Here is a 27,687-nt window from a genome sequence, read left to right as displayed (position 1 = left end):
GCAAAAATCCAGTTAAAGTCAGTTGTTTGGAATGCAAAACATATTTTTCTATAGAAACAATATAATAAAGGAATATTCTAGCTCCCAGACTAGCTTTCTCAAGATCATAGGTATGAATATTCATTATTTATTAATGTACTCATGCCCCAAATTTATTGAACACCAGTTATGTGTGATTTGAGAACTATATTATCATCATAAGATCTTGTCAAACACAGTCTTTTAAATACATCGCTTTGCTCGGTTTTTGGCTCTCACTGTTTTAACTTCCAGATGGTCACCCCTTTCCTAAACATAACCCTCTTCCTCTGTCCTCCAACTCACCCACCTCACCTTAAGAGAAGCAAAGCTGGAGTCAGAGTCAGTGCAAATGTTCATTTGTCAAACGCAAGGTCCCCAGCGATGCTTGCTGCACCCAGAGGGCTCCTGTGCCCAGGGAGGGCCCTTCTAGAAAGTAATCATCCTGCTTTCTCCAGGGTATTGCAGGGACTTGGGTAAAACTGGGAATAAGCTTTTTTATCGGCTATCTTGGAGATTCCTGAGTCTTTAGAGCTGACATGAACAGAGAGTCCATTTTTTTTAAGGCTTATGGCTGATAACCGATGGTTATTTTTTGCCTTCCCATAAAATTCAAAGGTGATTGGAGCTTGTGGCCAGTGCGACACTTTGTGTGTTTATTTCACTCCTGGCTCACAGAGAGCAGCGCTCTCACCCAGGAGGAGAGGGGACGACAACTTCGCAGGGGACATTTGAAACTCTCACCAAATTAAGGTCTTTGGCACTTTCTCCAAGGTTATTCTGGGCAGGAGTTATCCTCCAAGATAGAAAACTCATACTGATATGAGTACCATCTGAAACCCTGTACCACCAACTCTGTATCGTCAACTCTGAACCATCAACTATGTACCATGGTCCAAGAAGAGTATTCCCACCCACTAACCTCCCCCTACCCCAGATAAAACTCTGTCAGCTTGGGACAGAAGAGAGAATCAGGAGACAGAGAAATGGGGATGCTGCCTTGTGGGCCCCTCTCCATCTCCAGTCAGGTTCCAGACTCAGCAAATCAGAGAAACCCGATGAAAAATTGGGTAACCTCAGAAGAGAGGAGACTTGCACCCCCTACCATAAGTCACTTCCCAGAGAAGCCTGTGTGTGAGGGTAAAGAGGTGTGGCTGAGCGATATACAGGATGGGCCCAGAGCAGACTCATGGCGTGGTGCAGAAAGAGTAGCCAAGAACCCCGTGCCCACAGGCAGGACCCAGGAGAGTCGAGAGAGGCTGGAGAACCAGGAAGTTTGGGAAAAGGAAGATGCCAGAGACCATGGGAGGCCACAACAAGACCTGGATCATTTGCGAGGAAGCCAGCCCGATGAATGTCAGTGATCAGTGGCTAAGGGGACCCTGCTGCTGCTGCTGCTGCTAAGTCACTTCAGTCGTGTCCGACTCTGTGTGACCCCGTAGACGGCTACACCTTAGCAAAATCAATATTTTGAGAAAGAGACACAAGGGCAGAATGCAAAATTTGACTGAATGGATAAAGTGAAATTATTTAATCATCATTAAGCTGGGCAAGTTTATCCCAAAAAGACTAGATTGCTTTTCTTATGACAAAGAAATTAATAATTACAAAATATAATTGACTACATTTTATACCTATAAGTATGCAGCCTGTAAAATTTGCTCTCGCTTCACTTCACATTTTAAAACTCACACATCCTCATAGACTCTCCGGGGAAAACGAACAGGTGGTACAATAGAGGCTGAGAGGAGCGTCTGTGTGGAACGGGGTGGGTGCTGAGGGCCGTTTAAGAAGGCTCTCCTTAAGGTGAAGCGTGAAGGATGAGGAGCCAGCCACACAGAAAGGTGTAAGAGCGCTCTAGGCAGAGGGAACAGCACAAGCAAGGTCCTGAGGCAGGAAAGAGGTCGGCTATTTGAGGAACTGCAGCATGTTCAGCGTGACCAGCATGGTGAGCAAGGGAGGCAGCAAGGTGAGCTTGGAGTGTTGAAGTAGGCATATCCAGCTGGGCCTTCAAGTACTTCTGTTGTCAGCAGCCCCAAAGCCACGACAAACAGAAGAAGTCCTTCTTCAACCCATGGCTTCATTCAGAAGCCTCCTTCTTTCCCTGCTCTGCTTGAGGTTCTGTCTCAATACAGAGGCCCTTCTCCCCTGTGCCTTTGGAGGCCTCCCTGGTCCTCAGAATAGACCTTCCCCTGGAGAGTTTTCTTTACCTCCTCTTGCTGGTATCTGGCAGGTCAGAGAGGGGACACCGTTAGATAGTCAAAGGTCTTAAAAATGGGCCTATTCCTCAGTCTCCCTCCCATGCAGTCTCATGCACGAGGCCTGGCTGGGCCCTGAAATCTATACAATTAATGAACTCCTACAAGAGTTTGAGGCAGGTGACCTGGAAGCTGCAACTGGAGAAACTCCAGGTGAAAGACAGGGGGCAGATTTAAGCAGGAAGAAGACAGAGGGGCAACTTAAATAATTTTTGACTCTAGAGCAGTGAGATAGTTAATTTTCTGTGTCAACGTGACTGGGCTACACACTGCCCAGATATTTGATCAAAACATTATTCTGGATGTTGTTGGATGAACTTAACATTTTAATCAGCAGACTGAGTAAAGCAGATTGCTCTACTAACTTGGATGGGCCTTATCCAATCAGTTGAAGTCCTTTCTGTTAAGACTTGAACAGAAATATCAGCTCTTCCTGGGTCTCAAGCCTGTTGGCCTTCAGACTGAAACCATACCATCAGCTCTCCTGGGTCTTCAGCTTGTTGACTGCTGATCTGAGAACTTGCCAGTGTCCATGATTGCATGAGTCAATTCCTTATAATAAATCTCTCTTGCTCCCTCTCTTTCCCTCCTATAGGTTCTGTTTCACTAAAGAACCCCAACTAATACAGATAGTAACAGCTGCTTTCTCTTTTCAGGGTGTTCAGAACTTTGTAATACAGTGGGGAAAACTAGCCTGATGGTAAAAGTTGTTAATAAATTTTGTTGTGAGAAATTGAAAAGTATAATGTGACATGAGACTTGAAAAAATAATTACAGCTACTATTTATGAGTACCCTCTGGTAATGTTTTATCTCCTCCCCCTTGTACTTATGTAACGTCTGGCTTTCTTGTATGTATAATTGCCACGAGGGCAGAGATACTGTTTCGGTCACCACTGCCTCTGCGAGAAAGAGCCTGGCACACAGTAGGTGCTTGCTAAATACTTGTTGACTCTGTCAGTCGATTTATCCCTCATCTTCACAACAACGCCACATGCTCGGGACTGCGATTTCCATTTTTAAAAAAAGCAAACCGATGCTCAGCTTGAGCTCTCTGATTACAACACCCCACCCCCATCCCTTCCATCCATGGCCGCCTGCTCTGGGCCCAGCGAAGATGACCTCTACAGAGAGATAACCTGGGCTTCTGGCCAGAAAAGGAGAGGCCAAGGTTAAGACCTCTGTTCCAGTGCATGGTTCTGACAGTGACTGTGTCCTCCGAGGCTGTGGCTCCTGCAGGCGGTCCCCCTATTTTATGGTCTCGACTTTCAACAGGATCCAATAAAATCTTCCCTCCCTTGCCCTGCAGGCCTGGGTGGGGGTAGGGCGGATCGGGCTTCCTGCTAGTACCATTTCTCTGTCCTTTGTCAGGTAACATTCCCTCCATTAAACTCTCCTCAGTTAAATCCCCTGTCTGTGCACTCATTTTCCTGCTGGAATCCTGACTGATGAAGAAAAATTAGGTAACAAAACTAAAAGGTGGTGGAGGCAGGATTTGAACCCAGGTGTGTCTAGCTCAGCAGTCTGTTTTCATTTTGTTTTACCTCACAACCTCTACTGCCCTCACAGAAATAGATTAGGGATGAGCCTACCCCACGACATCCTGTAATCTCTTCTAGAACCATCTACGAACCTGGCATTCTTTAGACCTCCCTCTTCCCAGAGAGGAATACTGGTGGTGTGGCCCCAGAAGCCAGAATTTGAATCCAAGCTCTGCTAGGAGCTATGTGACTCTGAGCAAGGGGGCTTCAGTTCTCTGGCCTCTGTTTCCCGATTTGCAAAGTGGGGCCGTGCACAGCAGGAGGGAGTGAAGAGTGAATCGGCCCGTGTACTCACACCGCCAGCTCAGTAAAGTAGGTGTCTCCTACGTCTCCTCAGCCCCGGTCTTGTGGCAGCGCCTGAACACGTCCCTGAAATCACTGTCTCTTTTATAGGTTAAAAAAAAAGTGCTGCTCAATCTCTGTGCAGGGAAGCTGTCAGGGGTTTTGACTGCCAACAAAATACAGGCCTGTTTCAGAAGGAGGAGTCCAGAGACTCCGGCTCAGGAGACAGATCTTTTCTCCCAAGCTTTCTTTCAGGCATTTAGTTTTGACTCTCTTGTGACATGGCCCAAGGTGAATCTCATGACCAGTGTGTTTCTTCTCCAGCGCTAATGACAGTGACTAAAATAGGGCGTTATGGGGCCAGCCCACACAGCCCTCCCTCTGGAGAAGTTCTAGAGGCTGCGTTGCTTTACAAGGGTGCAGTGGGTTTGATACCAATTGGTTGGTGATCTTGTTCCCTTTATAAGCCTCACAATGTGTCATTGAAAACACATTCATGCAAGCTCACTAGTATCAAGTTTGGGGCAGAGGCTGGCCAACTTCTTTCCTGGTAACAGTGCAAAGTGAAGGTTAAAAAAAAGTGAGGTGAGGTGGGTAAGGGCTGCCAGGTAAAGTACAGGATGCCCAGGTAAACCTGAATTTCAGATAAACAACAAAAAGTTTTGAGTATAAGTATATCCTATATACTATGGCAACCCACTCCAGTATTCTTGCCTGGATAATCCCCATGGACAGAGGAGCCTGGCGGGCTGCAGTCCATGGGGTTGCAGAGTCAGATATGACTAAGCAACTCAGCACGCACGCCTGCGCTATGTGGGATACACTAAAAGGCCTTCATTTGTATCTCAGATTCCCATTTACGTGGGCGTTGTGTATTTTTATTCACTAAATCAGGAAGCCCTATGGGGTGGGGAAGAGAGATGTTTCACTGGCCTAAGAGAACACTGTTTTCTGGCTCCTCATACACATTCTAGAAGCTTTCACTCAAAAATCACTGTGCTTTTTATAACTTGCTCCATTGAAAGATGACTCTATATAACATTTTATTAGCTGAGTATCTCAAATTCCCACTTGAGTATCTCAAAATTCCATAGAATTTTCCAGGCAAGAATACTGGAGTGGGTTGTCATTTCCTTCTCCAGGGGATCTTCCCCACCCAGGGATGGAACCCCCATCTCTGGTGTCTTCTGCATTAGCAGGCAAATTTTTTACCACTGAGCCACTTAGGAAGCCCATATAAGCAGAGAATCACAATGAGGAAGACTTTTGTGACTTGAACAGGAAAGCAGGCCATATTTTGTTTATGTTGGTTATTTCCCTTAAATCATTAACAATTATATCATGAAGTTTAATATTTATAGCAGATCAAACATCTATGGAATCACAAGTACTTTTTGCCTTTTAAATTCAAAGAAGCATGCTTCCATTGGTAAAAACAACAGAGATAACAGCAAAGAAACAAAAATCCACCACACCCAGAGGAGAGGCCTTGGGCCATATGCACTTTTCTCAGGGCACTGCTATCAACTCAGAACTGAATTGTGTAGTCATCGTCCTTCTGTATTCTTAGTTTTCTTGTTTTCCACCTTGAGGGAATGTTGGGGTACAAGTTAGGAACGTGGCTGGGTTCTCCACCCCAGGCCGCACACCACCATCAGCAGCATCCGCTCCCCAGAAACCCAGAACCAAGCATCACCCTCAGAGGGCATTTCCTGTCGGGGCCAGCAGACCCACACATTGTGTTGGTCCCTGCTGGCATCACTGAGTCACCGAGGCATGTGATAATATTGCATGTCACCATGCAAAACTTAAATTATGTTCAGGTCAAAAGTTTTGTCTTCCCGTTTCCATGAAGAGTACCACGACACTTCTGAAAATAGTATTAGTGTCCTAAGGATTCTAGACAAATGTCAGTTTTCTCAGAAAGTTGAAAGACTGCAACTGTGGGATAATTACTGGCTTTTAATGTGCCTGTCCTTAGTAGTAAAAATAAAGTACAGTTATCATATTTACATATGATATAAAATTTACATATTTATTACATATTTACATACTAAACTGAATACTGGGGAACAGTAGTGCAAAAAAGAGGCTCTTCCCCCCAGTAGTTCAAAATCTGTGGAGAGGAGGGATACAGGTCAGTAATTGTGTCATCAGGATAGCCTGGGTTATTTAGGTAAGAAACAGCTGTAAATATCTCAGTGCCTTAAAAACAATTGTTTCTCGTTCACACTACATATCCATCAACCGCAGATCTGCTCTATTATTCTCACTCTAAAACCCAGGCTGACAAAGCTGGACACCATCTGTGCAGAGTGCTGCCGTCCAACCATGGATGTTCATTTTATAAAAGAGGAATTCTGGGCTCAGGATGATTAACTGATTTAGCTAGGCAAGGAGCAGAGGCATCCTGAAACCAAGGTCTTTAAACTCTTACACCAGTGTCCCTTCTCTTCTATAGATGCAAGTTATCCTCTGTATTAGATTGACCATGCTCCAGGGGGATTGGGAGTAAACAAAATTCCAGGTTCAACTCCAAAATTTTAGTCGTTTACAGTATACTGGGGCTTCCCCAGTGGCTAAAGGGTAAAGAATCTGCCTATAATGCAGGAGCCACAGGCATACGCGGGTTCGATCCCTGGGTTGGGAAGTTCCCCTGGAGAAGGACCTGGCAACCCACTCCAGTATTCTTGCCGGGAGAATCCCATGGACAGAGGAGCCTGGCAGGCTACAGCGCCTAGGGTCACAAAGAATGGGACAGAACTGAAGTGAATTAGCATGCACACACGCATGACGTGTTAGTCATCATTCACTCGGCTTAGTACATATTGGCATTACTCACGCACTGGGGATACAGTGGTGATCAAAATACATACAGTCCCTCTCCTTATGGAGCTTATGATTTTATGATGGGAAATACATGGAGTCCCTGATGCTGGGAAAGACTGAGGGTAGAAGGAGAAGAGGGTGTCAGAGGATGAGATGACTGGATGGCACCCCCGATGCAATGGCCGTGAACTTGGGCAAACACCCAGAGGTGCGGAGGGACAGGGAGACCTGGCGTACATGAGGTTGCAAAGAGTTGGACACAACTGTCAATTGAACAACAAGTACATGGAATTCAGTTTCCCAAACTTGGGAAGAGAGGCTGAGGTTGCAGGGAGTTGCCTGGGCTCTAATTGCTAGAAGTTGCAGGCCTAGGGGTGTGGAGGATACAGACATGGCCTGCTGCTTGGGAATGAGTCAGTGATTGGATCTGCTGTGTCCTTGCCATTGCCATATACCAGTGACCCTGAAATGCCAGCAGAAGCTCTGGTTTGAAGTCGAGAAGTGGAGGACTGAGTGGGAGAGCTGAGATAGTGGAAGAAAAGGGAGGGATGAGTGAAGAAGAGGGAGAAGGAAAATGGAAAACAAACATGACTTCCACCTGAAATGGGCCTGCACGTTCAATTCCAAAATACATGGAGAAATTTAATGCTCAGAAAGACAGTCAATGAAGTCGATAATCAGGACAAGATTTTATTCCACATTGAAACTAACTTTATAAATCGGCCTAACGAAGACTTTAGGATAAGTACATCTAAGGTATCTAAAGAGAGGGATAAAACATATTAGGAAATTATAAAACAAACTAGATAAAAACTATACCAGGTTTATTATTATTTTTAAAGACCCAACTAGAAATCTCAGAAATGAATAATGCAATCATTGAAATTTAAGATGCCCTGGATGAGAAAATCGATGGTCTGAGTAAAGTTGAAGAGCACGGTAGTAAGGTGGAGAGGGTGACAGGAACACACCCAGAGTCCAGGCAGAGAAAGAGAAATACTCAGAGGTGTGGAGGACTGACTCAGAGACACTCACTGACCACTATCTAAGGGGAATCCTGAAGGAAGAACAAGGAGAGGACAGCCAAGCAATAGTTAAAGAGATCATTCTGAGACATTTTCAGACTTGAAGATTTCAAATCAAAATTACATTTAAGTACCAAGCATGGAAATAAGAATAAATTCATACCTAAACACATGGTAGCAAAATTTCAGAATATTAAGGGAAAAGATACTCTGAAGTTAATAGAGATAAAAGATGAATTACCTGCAAAGGAATGAAAAATTAGTTTGATGGCAGCCTTCTCATGACAACAATAGATACTAGAAGACAATGAATATGTTCCAAGTGAAGAGAGAAAGTCATTGTCAATCCAGAGTTCAATATCCTGAGTGAGACATTGCAGACCAAGACATTTCATGCCAAGACCAAGGGTTTGCTAATCACTGACCATCAATAAAAGAACTACTAAGCTAAACTTTAGTAAATACAGCTAGCTATTGATTGCAAAAAAAACCCTCTTTAATATTTAAGAGTGAAATTACAACTCTGAAACAAAAATAATAAGATAGGAAGCAGGATTCACCAGCTTACTAAAAAGTGCTGAGATATGAATGGAAGTCCAGAAAGATGGTACAGATGAGCCTGTTTGCCGGGCAGGAATAGAGACACAGACTCAGAAAATGGACATGTAGACACAGAGAGGGAACAGGATGGTGAGGCAAATTGGGAGCATAGGACTGACATACATACACTACCATGTGTAAAACAGCTAGCGGAAGCTGCTGGATAGCACAGGAGCTCAGCTCATCCCACCTAAAGGGGTGGGATGGTGTGGGGATAGGGTCAAAGGGAGGGGCTGTGTGTATACACACAGCTGATTCATGTTGTTGTATAGCAGAAACTAACACAATATTGTAAAGCAATTATCCTCCAATAAAAAATAGTAAAGAGAAAAAAAGTGCTGGGGCCTTTGTTGTAGTCAAAAGAACAATGGATACATAATACCTTAAAAATATATTCAGTAAATAAAGTGATCAACTTAAGAAAATAGGAACAGTAGAAAAATCTAAACTAGAAGTATGAAAATCATAAATATAAGAGGAAAAATTAAATAAACATTAGTTAGGGAGGATGAATAAAACCCAAAGTTGATTTCTTGAAACAACTTACAGAAATAGACAAACCTTGAGCAAAACTGAAAAATGGGAAAAAAAGAAATTATACCCCACAAACAGAAAATTGGAATAAAAAGAGGTTAGAAATAGATTCAATGGAGATAGAGAAATATGTAAAAGAATGCTATTAAAAACTTAATGTAAATAAATATGGAAATGTGAAAGAAATGGGCAATTTTTAAGAAAGAACAAATTTTGGTTATTTATTCAGATGAAATCAGAATAAAGACTTAGCTAATAAAAAAATTGTTAATCAAAAGGTCTCCATCTTTCAAAGAAACAAGGCCCAAATAGTTTTACCAGATCTTCAAAAATATAAACATTATTTAGAAACAAAAATAAATAAACTGTTTCAGAGAATGAGGGGGAAAAAAAGAAGAGCATTATTTAACTTATTTTTTGAGATACTGAAGTCAGACAATAAAGTACAAGTAAAGAAAAATTTATTTAATCTCACTTTTCCTGTAAATATAAAATCTTAAGGAAAACATCATGACCAAATAGGACTTAGTCTGAAATTGAAAGTATAATTTGAAATTACAAATCCTACTAAAGGTTAAAAGAGACAAAAAGCCTTTTCCTTTATTTTTTATATTTTAGTGTCGTTTTGATAAATGCAGAAAAGACATTTCATGGAATGCAGAATTCATTTGTGGTTAAAGAAAAATGTTTGCAAACTAGGTATAGAAGTTAACTTTCTTTACCTGACAAAGGCTATATGTGAAAATTTTACCAACTGGTTATATTTTAGAGGCATGTCCACTAAGTCAGGAATAACATGAGGATACCAGTTATAAGCCTGTAGTCAGCATACTGAGGGTCTTGACTGGTCTTCTTTGCAATAGCAAAGAAAGGAGGGAGACAGAGAGCAAAAGAGAAACAAAATTGTTCTTGTTTGTAGAAAACATAATTGTCTACATAAAGAATTCAAGAAGATTCACAGAGAAATTCTGAGTTAAAAGTTGTTCAGTGAGGATGCTAGATTAAAAGATCACACAAAAGTAACATCATTCTTAGCAGTAGTCACTAATTAGAAAATATAATAGGAAAAAAAATTCTATCCACTATAGTAGAAATTATGTGACACTTAGTATTGATTAAAACAAGTGCAAGACCTCTGTGAAAAAAATTATAAAAGCATTATTGAACAATATAAAGACCTAAATAAATTTAGAGAAATACCATGTTCATAGTTTAGAGTATTCAATAACATAAAAATGTCAATTTTCTCCATATAGATTTATGGGCTTACAGCAATTTTAATTTTAAAAATACTCAAAATGTGTGTGTATTTGTGTGTGATTCTTAATAAGATAATTCTGAAATTCTTGTGAAAGGGACAAGAAGAGTCAAAACAACTTTGAAGAAGAAGGTAGAGAGATTTGTCTTATTAGATATTTTGATATTTTAAAAGATCGTGATGGTATTGACTCAGGGGACAGATAAATAGATGAATGGAACACAACAAAATCCCAGGAATAACCTATACACAGGAGGAAACTCTCTGTACATCACAAAACAATGGGGGGAAATGGTGGGACTGAGAAAACTGGTTACCCTTGTGGGAGAAAGGAGAAAACAGACTCCTACTCACCCAGCCATAAAGACTAAACACCTAAATGTGAAAACAAGCTTGCAACTTTGAGAAGAAAATATAGGAAAATACATTTATTATCACCAAGAAGAGAAAGATTTCTTATATAATATACAAACATACAAACAACCAAATAAGAGGGATATATTTAATTACATTAAATCAAAAGATTATGAACAAGAAAAAAGACCTATGAACACAATAGAAAAATTATAAAACAGGAGAAAGTATTTGCAATGCATACAACCATAAATAAGAGATAGTCTAAGAAACAGAAATTACACAAGCTGAATTTGATCACAGGGCAATAACACTATGAATAAATAGAAATTAAAACAAAATAACAATTAAAGTATAAGATCATGGCAGTTAGAAGATAACAAAAATAAGAACACACCATATTAAAATTTATGAAATGTTATTAAAGTATCCTGAAAGATGAAATCTTTCTAAGTTTTCATTATCTTTAAGGAAAGGTAAAATGAAGGCTTTCAGCCCAAGAATTTAATAACAACAACAAAAATAAAATCCCTCAAAAGTCAAGAGAAAGAAAAAGAGAAAGGCAACAACAACATTAAATGAGTTAGAATATAGGAAAATTCATAAAATTAACTCAAGGGCTTATTTAAAAACAACAAGATAGACAAACTTTAGAGAAAGTAAAGAAAGGAAAAACTTGCAAATAATAAAATAGAAATATAAAGGGATTCAACGTCAGATGAGGATATAGTTTAAACATAACACTTAGCAAAATTGTAAGTTATGAATTTTAGCTTAGATGAAATCATCTTCTGTAAATACACATACTGCAAAAATTGGAAATATTAAGCCTAAATACATTAATCACACTGAAGAAATTAAGGGAAGAAAAGATGGAGAGAATTCCCTCCTGGGAAAAAATGTCTAGGCCTAGAAAACTGTATAGGGAAGATCTTTCAGATCTTTAGGATTAGGTCATTACTGTGCTTCAGTAATTATCTAAAAACACTGAAAGACTTGGAACGTGTGTCTAATTTACTTCACAAAGATAACCCTGATATCAAAACCTAAAAAAGACAGCTTAAAAAAAGAAAATAATGAATCTATCTAAATTATGAACATAGAGAACAAATCCAAACACAGATAACAGTATCAAGAGAATAACCCCAAAAGGATTTAACCTAGAGTGAAAAGGTTTTATGTCTTAATATTTGAAAAATCCAACAGTATAATATATCACATCCACCAGTTTAAAAAGAAAATCCAAATGAGATTCTCAACAGATGAAGAAAAGACAACTTGTCCTTATTTTAAAATGATCGGACATTTAAGAACTCCACAGCTAGTCCTTATTTTTAAATGACCAGAAATTTAAGAACCTCTTAACAATAACAAAATATTTATTTCAAACAGTCAAAAACACCTGTGAGAATGAAATAATAAGGTAATAGTATTAAAATCAGGAACAAAGCAGGGATACAGTTCATTGCCAATTTTATTTGATTTTTAACTGGAAGGAAGTTCTCACCAATTAGAGTATACCTCCTAGCAGAAAACTGCTAAATGTACAAAAGAGACACAAAAGCCAGTAGCTTTCTACATAGAAATACCATCCAGTTAGAAGGTATAATTTTAAAAAATCAAACTACTGTAGTAAAAATGAGCAGTGATGACACTGAAAACCTCTATTAAATTCCTTGGGATAGTTTTAATGAGAAGGTAAAGGATCTATATAATAAAAACTACAAAATGTTACTGACAAATACAGAAGAGAATTTGGATATTGTTCCATGGCAACAATGTCAGTATTTTTCAAATTAGTTTGTATCTCAATATACCTTCGATAAAAATTTCATAAGATTCTTTTCAGAATTTGATATTATCACTATAATGTTTACTGAAAGAATAACTAGGTATAAACAGCAGAGAAAATGTTGAACATGGAAAGGAATGATGAGACAGTGGCCCAGCCATGTATTAAACAATTTTAGAAAGCAGGTGTAAATAAAATGGTGTGGAACTGACAAAAAACAAATATATAAATGTACAAATCAGAATCACAAATCTATTGCACAGAATAGATATTCTGAAACTATATTAACCAAAAGAGCTTAATCTACAATAAACACAGCATTGCAAGTCAGTAGGGAAAAATTATTATTTAATAAACTATGCTGGATTAATTATTAAGAAAGTATAAATTTAGATATTCAGATGGCTCAGTGGTTAAGAATCCACCTGCAAAGCAGGAGACATGACAGAAGCCATGGGTTTGATCCCTGGATCAGGAAGATACCCTGGAGAAGGTAATAGCAACCCACTCCTGTATTCTTGCCTGGGAAATCCCATGGACAGAGGAGCCTGGTGGGCTACAGTCCATGGAGCTTCAAAGAGTAGGGCACAACTTAGCAATTGAGCATATAATAAAAATAACATTAGATGGATAAATAGGTGTAAATATATAAATACAAAACCATTAAAACTAAAAAGACTAGAAACACATAAAAAAAGTTTAGTAATTTAATTCATCAAGGAAATGTAAATTATAACTATAATAAGCCACCACTGCACACCCAACTTTGGAGAAGGAAATGGCAACCCACTCCAGTGTTCTTGCCTGGAGAATCCCAGGGACGGGGGAGCCTGGTGGGCTGCCGTATATGGGATCGCACAGAGTCGGACACGACTGAAGCGACGCAGCAGCAGCAGCAGCAGCACACCCAACTGGAGAAGGCAATGGCAAGCCACTCCAGTACTCTTGCCTAGAAAATCCCATGGATGGAGGAGCCTGGTAGGCTGCAGTCCGTGGGGTCGCTAAGGGTCGGACACGACTGAGGGACTTCACTTTCACTTTTCACTTTCCACTTTCACACATTGGAGAAGGAAATGGCAACCCACTCCCGTGTTCTTGCCTGGAGAATCCCAGGGACGGGGGAGCCTGGTGGGCTTCCGTCTATGGGGTCACACAGAGTCGGACACGACTGAAGTGACTTAGCAGAAGCTTAGCAGCAGCACACCCAACAGAAAATGGCTAAAACGAAAAAGACTGACAACATCAAAAGTTGACAAGAACACGGAGCAATTGAAACTCTGATGCATTGTTGGTGGGAGTATAAAATGACACAACTACTTTGGAAAAAAGTCTGGCAGTTTCTTATAAAATTAAGTGTGTGTGTGTATATATATATGTCCTCTGACTCAGCAATTCCACCCCTAGGTATTTCCCCCAAAGAAATGAAAGCATATATTCACACCGTGTGCTGTGTTTAGTCACTCAGTCGTGTCTGACTCTTTGTGACCCCATTGATTGTAATCCACCAGGCTCCTCTGTCTATGGAATTCTCTAGGCAAGAACTAGAGTAGGCTGCCATGCCCTCCTCCAGGGGATCTTCCCAACCCAGGAATTGAACCCAGGTCTCCCGTATCACAGGCAGATTCTTTACCTTCTGGGCTACCAGGGAAGCCTATATTCATTCACAATATGACTCAGCAATTCCACCTCCAGGTATTTCCCCAAAGGAAAGGAAAGCGTATGCCCATAAAAGTGCATGTACAAGAATGTTCATAATGGCCCCAAACTGGAAATAGTTCAGATGTCCATCAGTAGAGGATGGATACGCAAACTGTAATATAGACACATGATGAAATATTACTCTTGACAACCAAAAGAAACTCTTGGAACACACCAACACAGATGAATTTTTTTAAATATCATGTTGAGTGAAACAAATTTTACACAAAAGAGTTCATGTTGTATGGTTCCATTTATGTAAAGTTCTAAACCAGGTAAAACTAACTGACAGAGAAGAAACTAAACACTGTTGTTGCCTTTGGTGTAAAGTAAGAGTAGGATTTATGGGGGAGAGACACTGGGGAACTTTCTGGGATGATATTAATTTCTTTATATACATATTTTAATAGTTTTATTTGGATAAAATTCACATGCCATACAATTCACCCATTAAAGTGTACAATCCACTGATTAATATGTGAATATATTAATGATTAACATATATTCATCAATATGTGCAACCACCAGCTTAAAGAGAAATCGTACCCTTTGAATTTTTAAATCTCCGTAGATTTTAGATTTATACATTTTCATTTGTCAAAACTCAATGAATAATCCACTTGAGATTTGAGAATTTCACTGTAAATATGTATGTAAATTTTATCTTTAAAACTTTTTTATTAGAGGGAAATATGAAATAAATCTCAAAGTTCTATGTGGAAAGGGTCATTCTTCAGAAAAGAAAATATTGATAGATCTGAGCCACTAGGGAAGCCCTGATTACTTTAAACCCAAAAATCTTTGTGTGTCAAAAACATATAAATATAACCAACACTAAATGCAAATATCAAGCCAGAGGTTAATTATCTTTTAAAAAAATACTAGAAAAGGAGGGTTTTGTCTATATATTTGATATATGTGTAAAACATTCTAAATCATTGCAAATATTAAGCTACCAACAGTTATGAGGGCAAAGACCCTGAACACAAAGTTCATAAATTGTAAATAAAACTTAACAAACATGGAGGAAATTTCCTCTTGTTTACAGAAATTTAAAATTTTATCAGGAGCAATATACACATCAAAGGCCCTAGGACTTATATGGCTTTTGATTTATTTTCCTTTGAGAAATATATTTATTCTCCTTTGAGAAGAGATATTTAATGTGAACAAGAGCAGTTAAGAACAAGGATTTAGCTACAAAAATGTTTATTGCAGCATCATTTGTAACACTGACAAATCTGGTGTTACACAAATGTTTAATACAGAGAGTTAATTAAATAAATTACAGTACAAGACATTAATATAACTTAGCACTCCTGCACAACCATGTGAAACGATGTCATAAAATACTTAACGGTGTGGAAATATGTTTACATCTAGTTAGGAAAAAAGGCCAAAACTTCCTTGATCCTGTTAGGCTAACCCATTCCCTTGTATCCATGCTGTGGACACACAGGCATTTGGCTATCAACTTTCTTTGTTCCCCATTTCCCTTTGGAAGCTGTTTTGGGAAGAAGAAATAGGCTAGCCTCAAAATCGGGGTCGGGGGGGAAGACATTTAAAAAAACAAAAAGAGAAAGTGTAAAATACTGTTTCAGTTAAACTTTTTTTTTTTTAAATTCTAAATTGGGAAAAAGTATATAGGCACATGATCAGAAATTGAAACAGTCAAAAAATGCATGATGAAAATAATCTGTCCAGTCCCAGGAGACTTAATTAGCTTTTCTTACCTTCTTCTAGATAATTTTTTAAGGAAGACATCTACTAAAAGGAACAAACAAAACATAAGAAAGAGAAAAGAAGGAAGGAGGGAAGGAAAGAAGGGGAAAAGATATAAAGGGAGAATAAGGGGGAAAATTAGAATGAGTTTAGTCTATGAGGGGTCTAAACAGCCCAAATTTATTTTAGAATATATGTTAAACATTTGGACTTCAAGTGTTCAGCAACTTGCTACTAACTTAACAACATTACTACATGAACATTTGGAGAAGGAAATGGCAACCCACTCCAGTGTTCTTGCCTGGAGAATCCCATGGACAAAGGAGCCTGGTGGGCTACAATCCATGGGTCTCAAAGAGTCGGATATGACTGAGCGACTAACACACACATGAACATTAAATCATTTACAAATATTTATAAAATATATCAAGATCAAAAGTGAAGAGTCTTTTTACTTGAGAAGCCTTAATGTATAGGAACTGTGTCACCCAACACCACATTAGGGTTCCCAGCCTGGCAAGCATTAGGTACTAAACAATGGAGTAGGAGGTGTGAAATCAAGACTGTCCTGGACACGTGGCTCTGATTGAAACAGCAGTGGGGGTTCCGAACCTTAGAAGCACCCGGCAACCTGGATTCACCCTGTTGGAGAGCATGCCCAGGGCAGCAAGCACCAAATGACAGCCACTGGGAGCCCACAGGTTTTCTTTCCTGGCATCATCTTCAGATGTTCAGGATAGGACCATATGTCCTGACTCTCTTTTACAACCATTTTTGGATTGATTAGTCATGAATAAACTGGTTTATATTTACTGCTTGAAGTAAGCCTAAGAATATTATTTCCATGGGTGGGGAGAGGAGAAATCAGTTAATGCAGATGGTCCACATAAAACACAGCTGGGCCTCTCAGTTGAGGGCTGGTTAGGGTCCTTAGTGTGAGCTCTTTGCTGGGGGGCCACCCCCTTTTTTTCCATGATGCAAATGTAGAATATGCAAAGGTAGGGTAGTCAAGGGATGAGATTTGATAGAATTGACTTTTCCTGCTTCATCAAAGACATTCCGAAGTGAACAGGAGCATTTCTGTGTATGATTAAGCTTGCTAGCTTAAAAATAATTAACAATTTATTTGCAAACAATCTATTTATACGTGAGCTTATAATTAGTTTAAGACATGTTCTTTTTTTACATTAGAAACAACAACAACCTTTATTGACTTCTCACCATGTGACTGACACTTGGTTAGAAACCCTTAGACATTTTAAAGAATGAGACGAAATGTTCTGGAGAGAAAGCAACATGGGAGCCAGAACAGAAGGAAAGAATTTACTGAGGGATGGCAGCAAAGGGAAAAAGAAGGGGACAAGGCCAAGAAGCTGAAGCAGGAATGGGAAGAACAAGAGAACGAGCTACCTTGAAGCCTTAACAGAATCTGGAAATCTGTTCTTGCCTGTATGAACAGGAAAGTGAATGTTTTTCCCATGGCGGGGTGGGGGTAGCAGAATTAATCTTTCCTAAAAATTTCTTCTTTTACACCTTCAAGCATGTATCTGAGTGGAACTTGTATTTTCCAAGAGTTTATCCAGTCCAACTACATATCTTTCATCTGCCATCACAATGTCTCAGACTAAGTTGGCTCCATTGTTCTTAGATCTGCAGTGATGACCTCAGGTCAAGATTCAGCAGGTGAAATTAAACCTACCAGTTCTCCTGATGCACCTCTAACACAGAAACAAAATGACTGCCGTGTTTTGGAGAGCCTTTTCCAAAAGAGTTTCTGAGTGGTGGTGTACTTCCATCTGATTTTAGTCGTAGCCCCAAGGATGTTAGCAGTTACTTTTCCTTATTAGTGCTGGTGCCTGAGTCTATTTGCTGAGCCCCCAGCCCCGGGCAGAAGGAACTAAAGGCAGGAAGATCAAGGCAAGAAGACCAAATAAACAGAAGAGCAGAGCTCTGAAGTTGGAAGCTCTTATTCATTAATTCTGCAAACACTCACTGAGCGCTTACTATGGGCAAGTTCCAGGTCAGACTTGGGCGGGGAGGAGACAGACACTGCTCCTGCCCTCCCAGAGCTCAAAGTTCATCCTCTCAGGGCAGGCAGAACACATGTTATTAACTTTCCCATTATGAGACCAGGAAACTGAGGCAGAGGACAGACAGAGCTCTGGATCACAGCTGGAGCTCAGCTTTTCTCTCTGGAGGGCCAAACAGTTGGCTAGCAGAACTCAACTGGCTGTCAAACTTTTCTCTAATTACACAAAGCTGCTTTAAGAAAGTATTCACTTCACCACGGGCTTCTGCTCTGCATCTTTAATATTCAGGAAATGATTTGTGTCCCTATTCCTGTCTTAGAAGAACTAGCCTAATTTCACACAACTTTAGAATTATTATTATTAATACTGGTAATAAATCAGCTTTAAGAAATAATTTGCTGAAATCTTTAAATCCCTCTTTCCCTGGAGTCGGTCATATGAAAACTAAGACTGAAAAAGCTTAAAAAAAATTTTAATACAAAATGATCAGGCATCCAGGTATTCGGCTAAAAAATGCTCCATCTGAACCCTTCTTCGGGGACATCTGCGTTCACCTGCCTTTCAAGAAATCTGAATCTTTTCCAAGGAAGAGGACCCCAGAAAGAAAGTTTCTTTTTCCTGAGAGCATTTTCCTTATTCCTTTACTTCTTTCAGCTGTTAGCAGCAGCTGGCGCCCTCAGTGTGCTGAAGTGCTGCCTTGTAAACATTCTCTCTAATACCGCGCATTACTCATAGTTTGAAAATCACTTTGACTCCTGAAACGTAGTTATGTTAATGTCAGATGAGTCAGCAGGGGACCACACGCTGCTCCTATGGCAGTCACGCCTCCCGCCGGCCTCTCAGCTCCCGAGGCTTGCGGGCCGGGGAGGGGCAGAACTTAAAAAGAGAGAGACTCCCTTTCGGGGAGGGGAGAAGAGAAATGAATGCTTATGGCTCAAAGAACGGCTTCAAAGAGTGGCTGATTTCATTCCAGCTGCAACATGAAAGGGAGAGTCGGAATAAAATCGCTAACCTCTAGGTTAATCCGTTTACGTGAAGAATAAACAATTGGGCGAGTTTCCTCTAGACAGCTGTGATTTTCCCGCCGGGATGGGTTGAGACCGGTCACTGGTGAATACGCAGTCGTGAAGCTATTTCCAGGGCTCCCCTGGGACTGTTTTCACACCCGTAGGAAGCGATGCCGGGCAGCCCAGGAGGAGCACGGAGGACCATCATCCCGGCGCGGTCAGAGGAAATCGGCGGCGGGAGCTCATTCGCACGGGGACCCCGGACGCTGCCCGGCTCCCCTGGGCCTTTTAGCTTTGACGCTGTGCCCACTGGGGAAGCGCGACACCCCTCGGCCTAGAGTTTGCAGCCACTCTCTTGGGCTGTGCTCTGCATCACTTACAAGCTCTGGATTTTTTCCCGTCCCCTAGCTGCTGGGAAATGAAGAGGAACCGAGTAGCACCGGGTTGGAAGTTTTTCGGGGTCTCAGTAACCACTCTGCCACCGCCCCCTGCTCTAGTCCTGGTCGCAGACCAGCCATCCCCCTCTCAGCCTGCCTTCCCCCTCCGAACTCAGGAAATCACTTAAATACAAGGTTATGGTGCCTCCCTCCTGAGAAGGCTTCCAGGTTCCTTACCTCACACGCGTCTCATGATAATGCCTATTTTATAAGGGGGGAAACAGAGGTCAGGGAAGGGATGTCCTTCTGCAAGGTCACACAGTGAGGGACAAGTCTCACACTCAGACCATGGGGCCCTTTCTGCTCTGCCAGCAGAGAGCCGGGAGTCCATACCTAGAGGACTGGACAATGCCAGTTGGGGTTAAAGGACCCCAAGTATTTTTATAGTCAAGTAAGATTCTTAGTTGGCTGTAATCTACAGAGAGGCAGTGACCTGCCCAAGGTCACGGGCTCAGAAAGTGACAGGAGAAGCTGCCAGACAGGGTCTCCTGACCCCGATCCAGGGCTTTTTCCCTCTGGCCTCATTATTTCCTCACTCTGGACTTACCCCAGGTTAAACCTGGGAAGAGCCTGTTTTCCACAGTTAACCTAGGCATCTACACTGCTGATTAAAAAAAAAAAGCATTCTATTCCCAAAGCACAAGGCCCCACAGGAGGCAGAGATGTCAAGGAGGAGAATCCACTGGAAGGAAAGGGTTAACTGCATCCAGTGGCTTCCCAAGATGGTATGACTGATCAATACCCCAGATTAACTATGGCAATGATTGGTGGTACCCTCAAACAGTGGCTTCATCCAGGCTTATTTCAGAGGCATTTCAACATTGCCTTCATTTGACCCCACTGTAGTTATGTAACCTATGAGGGGTAAAATGCCCAATCCAACCTAGAGATTCTTCAGCACCCTCACTCTAGGCCTTCTGATCCCCTACCCTTGGACCACTCCTTTGGGTGACGTAGAGGTATCACGGGGCTGGTGCATGGAACTCACTTTCCCACTCCTCTCCAGGGTGAGGCTGACCTTGGCCATGCTGGTTATGCCCCCCTAGCTAGAGGTTTCCTGACCAAACACCTTTCTGCCATGGCATTTCTCCTGCTTGGCCCCAAAGACAAAGAAAAGTCAAGACTCACATTTTGAGGTGGGTGCCGAAAATCCTTAGGGAGCTGCGGAACACCCTGTTTAGAGGAGGCTTTCTCCTCGGCATGTCTCCCCTTCTGGTGCCATCCAATTTATCCTTGAGGCATGGTTGGTCGAGAAGAGCTGACTCCGCCCCCTGCCCCCCAAAGCAACCAACAGCTGTTACTATATTGAGTGGCAATATGATGTCATATCATAGGTGACTAACTCATCGAGCCTTCTCTGCGAGCCATCAGCTAAATATGACAGACTTCCATCATCCTGACCTTTTCACAGGAGAAAGCTGAGTGAGGGGCTTGAGGTTGCCTCTCGGGGCTCAAGTCCATGCCTGGCACTCTGTGGCCAGCATCTGTGACTGAGCATGTGAGGACACACATGTCCAGTCCCATACACAGGTGCCCTTCCTGGGAGAGGGTCACTGTCACCCCAGATGACTTTCCTCCACTGGCCTGACTTTGAAATTAGTAGCCATCAGGATGTTTAATAATCAGAGTCATTAATCGAGGAATTGGGGAGGGGTTTGTATATATTTACTTGTATAACCTAAGTACTGTTAGACATTTTACACATGGTTTTTTATTTAATTTTCCAAATGCTCTGAGGAAGACAACACAATCCTGTGGAGTTAGAGAAACTGAGGTCAGAGGGGTTAAGGACTTTCCCAAAGTTGCAGAGCTGATCATGGTGGGGCTCAGAGGCCAGCCCAAGTCTCTGTGACCCCAGGATGGACTGAACTCTACATACAGAAGAGTGTCATCACCTCACCTGAATTTTTTTTTTTAAAGACTGTATTTTGTAGAGAAAAATTTGCTGTAGGTTTATAGCAAAACTGAGCAGAAAGTACAGAGTTTTTCCCACGTGCCTCATATCCACGCTCACCTACACTCTCCTCAACTTAGATGTACCAGAATGGTGTATTTGTTACAACAGTTGAACCTACACTGTCATATCATAATCCCCAAAGTCCAGTTTACAGGACAGTTCACTCTTGGGGATGCACATTCTGTGGGTTTGGACAAATGTATGATGACATGTGTACATCATTGGATATCACAGAGCAGGTTCACTGTCCTAAAAATCCTCTGTGCTCCCCCAATTCATCCCTCCCTCCCTTCTAAACCTTTGTAAGCACTCACATTTTTACTGTCTTCATAGCTTTTTCTTTTCCAGAATGTCATATGATTGGAATCACACAGTATGTAGCCTTTGCAGGTTGGCTCTTTGACTTAGTGATATGTATTTACTGTTCCTCTGTGCCTTTTCATGGCTCTCTTTATTTACTTCTGGTGCCGAATAATATTCCATTGTCTGGAAGTACCACCATTTACCTGTCCTTCACCTGCTGAATCACCTAGCTTTTACAATTTCATTCTACTAAGATGTGTGTGTGCTTAGTCGCTCAGACTCTTTGCAACCCTTTGGACTACAGCCCGCCAGGCTCCTCTGTCCATGGGATTCTCCAGGCAAGAATATTTCAGTGGCTTGCCATTTCCTTCTCCACGGGATCATCCTGACCTAAAAATTGAACCCGAGTCTCCCGTGTCTCCTGCACTGCAGGCAGATTCTTTCCCCGCTGAACCATTCATTCTATTGTGGTTCACATTAAAAACAGAGATAGCCACAGGAACTGGACTTTCTCTCCTGGACCTCATACCTGCCTCCTCACTACTGCCACCCACATGGCACCTGTCAGGGGTGCCACTTTGGTCTGTCTTGCTATGCATCATTTCGCAGCCTGGGAACCAGCTATTCCTCCAGAACAAGCACTAAGGCGATCCGAGGAGAGCTCATACATGCACACGCCCAAACCATCTCACATTCCCTGCTTCCTTCGGCCCAGTGTTTACCCTCCAGCCCCCAACACAATCGTTCCTAACATGTCTCACCAGTTGCCACATGGGTTTTCTTTTCTTTAATTCCAACCATCCAACCACCCAAAAGTATTTACTGAGCACCTCCTATATGTCGGTCTTAGATGGAAAGTCTCTAGAAGACACTGAACGTATTTATGTAAATTCGCACGCAGTCACATTATCACAGCACCCCGCTCCATGAATAAAGACTTTTTGCTGGGGTGTGTTTGTGTGTGAGTGTGGAGACAAAAACAAAGGCAAACACAGTGACTAAAAATAAGCCTGTGAGACCACCTGAATTAGCATCATCCAATTATATTTATTACATTTAACATTATAATTAAAAAAATATTGGTATGATTACAATAAAAGCCCTTATATAGCACTTTCTGTGTTTTGGTGTGTTTTTATTGATGTTGTTTAGTTGCTAAGTCGTGTCCAAATCATTTGTGACCCCAATGGACTGTAGCTCACCAGGCTCCTTTGTCCATGAGATTTCCCAGGCAAGAACACTGGAGTGGGTTGCCAGTTCCTTCTCCAAGGGGTCTTCCCGACCCACAGATTGAACCCATGTCTCCTGCATTGGCAGGTAGATTCTTTACCACTGAACCACCAGGGAAGCCCTTTAGTGCTTTTACATAGATGGTAAACCTCCTTGTTGCCTGAATGCACTGTACAAGCTGAAATAAAAATAGATTAAAGAAAGTTTCAAATAAATTCCTGGAGGGCAGATCTATAACACATTATTAAAGTGGAGTTAGGAATAACCCGGGTGCATTCTTAACCAATGAGGATGACATCACGAAAGGCAAGTGCCATAATCCCGCCCAACCATCTTAGTGGCTCCACTGGAGGCTGGTGCTCAAGTGAGACAGAGCTCAGGATTAACCCTGCAGCCACTGCTAAGCGGTCATCGTGGACCTGGGTGTACCCAGAGACCCCTGGGCTTCCGCTATGCTGGACGCCTGCCAATGGCTCCCTACACCATGATCTGCACTTCTGTCAGGCAAGTAGCCGTATGTGCCATTCTCCATTTCTCCCCACACAAAAGAAGCGCTTTGCTCTGTATCATCCAGTGAGTCACCGGCACGGTTGGGAACAGACCCAGGATCCCTGCTCCTTTCTTTGCTGGGGCTGTCTGCTGGAGATCACAGTCCTTCCAGGTTAGTGGTCAATTACACTGATGATTCTTAACAACATTTAATGGGGTTTTGGGGGATAGGAAAATGATGGGAAGTGAAGGCTCAGAGATAAAATAATCAAAACCTGAAATGACACACAACATCTTGATTACTGAAGGTTTAAAAATGGCAGTCCAACTCACTGTTGTTCTCATTCCACTGGGAAATGCGCCTAAGTTGGCTCCGATGGTAAAGAATCTGCCTGCAGTGCGGGAGACACAGGTGTGATCCCGGGTCGGGAAGGTTCCCATGCACACTTATGTCCACTGTTTCACCTGAGACTCCTAACAGAGGCATGAACCGTGAAGGCATAGTGAGCTGCTAATCAAGTGACCAGGAACCTCTACATAATAGGCCACGTGGCCCTGGGCAGGTCACTTCACCCTGACCTCAGTTCCCGAGTTGTAAAACAGGGGCTGGCCTGGTTGGCCTGAAGGTCCCCTACTGCTCTAAGTTTCCATGTCTGCGTGTCCAGCCCCAGTACAGAGGGAGAGCCGCTGGCCACAGCTGAGGCTGCCTGTGGTTTTCTCCATCTGCTCCCAAGGCTGCCATGGGAGACACACAGGGTGTTCGGTCAGAGGCTCCAGAAAACCAGGAGAACAGGAAGAGCAGTGGGCAGTGACTTCATCAGCCTGATGGAGGGGCCAGGAGCAGGGCACACAAAGAAGAGAGCTGGCTGGTGACTGGAGACTGGGAATGAGGGGAGAGGGGTCAGTTCTAAATGTCTCTGGGGGGTGAGCCGGGGGAGGAAGGTACCCCTGATAGACCTGGCAGGTGTGACCTGAGGATGCGCTAGTGATGCTCAGCCAAAGACCAGTAACGACTGTCGGAAGATACCAGTGACAGCGGCTCACCGCCCACCTCCACTTCCAGTACACAGGCAGCAGCGTTTTGCTCAAAACTGTAAGAAGCTGTTGTCTCATTTCGTCTTGGCATGATGATGCTGTTTCAATAGGAAATCGCTGCTTTACAGAGAGGAGATTATGACGCAGGAGAAACAAGGTATTTCTTCAGCACTGGGGCAGAACTGGACGCTGGCGTACCAGACCAGGACGCATTAAGCGGGATGCCCTCTCTAGTTTCCAGAGAGAAAACAGAGCCAAGTGTAGGTGTGGCAGGGCTGGGACTAGGGTGTGGTGAGTGAGGTGCTTAGAGTGCAAACCTCAAGGAGGTGCCCGCTCTCGGGGCCCCGCAAGTACAGGAAGGACACCATAGAGGACACCCAAAGGACACACCTGCCAGGTCTATCGGGGTACCTTCCTCCCCCGGCTCACCCCCCCAGAGACATTTAGAACTGACCCCTCTCCCCTCATTCCCAGTCTCCAGTCACAACCCAGCTCTCTCGTTTTTGTGCCCTGCTCCTGGCCCCTCTTCACTCACCTTACCCTCATCCAGGCCAGGCCCTGAGGTCTCGCTCTCCTGTATCCACAGGCTGGGGTTACTTGTGGGTTACCTGTTCAGAGGCACTGGAATTGCGTTAAAGGGGAAAAACTACTCTCCAGGACTCCGCTGCTGCTGCTAAGTCACTTCAGTCGTGTCCGACTCTGTGTGACCCCGTAGACAGCAGCCTACCAGGCTCCCCCGTCCCTGGGATTCTCCAGGCAAGAACACTGGAGTGGGTTGCCATTTCCTTCTCCAATGTGTGAAAGTGAAAAGTGAAAGTGAAGGCGCTCAGTCGTGTCTGACTCGTAGTGACCCCATGGACTGCAGCCTACCAGGCTCCTCCATCCATGGGATTTTCTAGGCAAGAGTACTGGAGTGGCTCTACACCCAGAATAAAACATAGTATCACAGCCCACCTTCATCACCAAAAACACTGACTTGGAGCCCAACTGACTCGGAAGTGACTTTCAGGTTGCTGTTCCTTAAGCTGTGTAACCTAGGGAAACATGCTTAACCCTGCTGTGCCCGAATTCCCTTCCTCATCCGTAAAATAGGGACAATAACAACCATCTCAGAGAGAAGAGAGAATTAAAAACAGCGGAGGGAAGATTACGAACAAACCTGCCACACGGTAAACCTCAGTGGACTGTTAGTCCCCGGTGAGACTGTGATCGAGCTCAGTGGCGAAGCACGGGACGGGGTTCCTGCCTCCGGCAACGTCCACAGGCAACATTAACCTAAAAGGAGGGGTGGATTCCAGTTCACAAAGTTCACATCCGGACAGTGTCTTGTTTCAGGTCACACACCTAACAAGAGAATCTGGACACAGTCAAAATACTGATAAAAGGGCCAAGGTGCCCCAAGTTGAATTATATATGGACATTCAAACCACAGCCTTTCTCTGTCAGCAGAGGTGTAAGTGAAGGAGTAGGCAGCCAAGGGCCATGGAAAACTTCCTGACTTTTGGGTCAAGAGCAGATTCTGGTTAATCAAGGAGGGCTTCCAGGAGGAGGTTCTGGGGCTTCTGGGCGCCTCCAATGAGGCTCAGTTGCTTTCCGTTTTTTCATTCCTATCTCAGCAATCACCTTCTCTCAGTACAAAGGGATATAAAACGGGCCTCGACTCTACGGGTGGGTGAGCGGGGTCCTCGCCCCACATCTTTCACGATCCGAGGCCTGGTCCCTTTAAGGCATCGAAACTCAGTGAACGTTCTAGGCCGGCCCCGCGGCCTTCCCGAGGCGCGCTGACGTCACCCTTCGGGGAAGCGGCTGACGTCAGCGCGTCCTCTGCGGGTGGGGGCGGGGCCGTGACTCACCCGGGCCGCGCCCCTGGCCCCCGTGCGCCGGGTGCACGTGAGCGCGCCCCGCGCTCGCGTAATTTTAGCTCCGGCAGCCCCCGTGGGGTCGGGCGAGGTAAAGGCCGGCAGAGGGGACCGGGGGGCTGGGGGCGCGGTTCTGCCGGTCCCTTGCTGCCCCGCCGTCGGTTCTTCTGGAGGACGGGTACCGGCCCGAGCTGCTGCAGTGCGGGCGATTGCAAGCCCAGTCCTGAGCTTGGCGTAGGCGCTCAATAAGCAGAATCGGGGTTCCCTTCTGATGCGACGCGGGACTTCCCAGAGAGGGCCAGGGTTCTGGAAGGTTCCCTGGGGGCTGAAGTCAGAGCAGGAGCAGGGCTCGGTCGTCAGCTCTCGGTGACCTCCCTGGGCCATCGCCTGGCCTCTCTGAGGGGACCCCGGGATTGGCCGGTGCGGCCCAATGCTGGGGGCGGGGAGGGAAGGCGGCCGGGACCCTCAGTGAGCAGCCGCGAGTCAGTGACCCCGGTAGGGACGGTGCCCTCAGTGGTGTGGCGGCCGTCCAGGGGTTGGGCTAAGTACAGAGGCCTCAAGTTGAGGAGGCAGCGGAGATACTCAAAAACCCAGACGCTCCATCCCGAGCCCCTGGAGTTACCCAGGTGACCTTCCAAGAATCAGATGAAAGCGTCATTTTAAAGAAAGCAGTGCCCAACACCTTGTGAAATCGATACTTTCCTGTTCTTTGGGAGGTGTGGGACCGACGTGATGGACATGAGTTTGAGTAGGCTCTGGGAGTTGGTGATGGACGGAGAAGCCTGGTGTGCTGCAGTCCATTTGGTCTCAAAGAGTCGGACACGACTGAGCGTCTGAACTGAACTGGGGGGTAGTTCCGGAAAGAGACTCTGTGATCAAAAAGTGAACAGCAATTTTTGATTTTACCTAGTGGTCTGCACTTTTCACTTTCACACACTGGAGAGGGAAATGGCAACCCACTCCAGTGTTCTTGCCTGGAGAATCCCAGGGACAGGGAAGCCTGATGGGCTGCTGTCTATAGGGTCGCACAGAGTCGGACACGACTGAAGTGACTTGGCAGCAGCAGCAGCAGTGGTCTGCTATTCCTTGGTGGACCTGCATTCTTGTTGGCTTGGCATCCTCAGATTTCACAGGGATTGTCTCTTGTTCGATCGCCAAGTCGTGTCTGACTCTTTGAGAGCCCGTGGACTGCAGCAGGCCAGGCTTTTCCTGCATCCTTCACCATCTCCCGGAGTTTGTAGGCAGCTTGTAAAACAATATTCAAGGTTCCTTTGACCTTATTAGGTGAAGGGTGTTAGATGTTACAAAAGAATATTAAATAGAATGATAAACTGGGAATGTCAGATGGTGGTAGGGTAACTTTTTCTAACTGTTGGACCATTCAGATTTACATTTCAAGTTGTTGAAGGCTGTAACCTTAAAAAAACCCA

The sequence above is a fragment of the Moschus berezovskii genome, chromosome 17 (genome assembly GCF_049115385.1).
Source record: "Moschus berezovskii isolate FMDL1 chromosome 17, NW_MosBer_1.0, whole genome shotgun sequence".
Lineage (NCBI taxonomy): Eukaryota > Metazoa > Chordata > Mammalia > Artiodactyla > Moschidae > Moschus > Moschus berezovskii.
The sequence above is the reverse complement of the archived record's forward strand: the minus strand, read 5'-3'. Positions refer to the sequence as shown.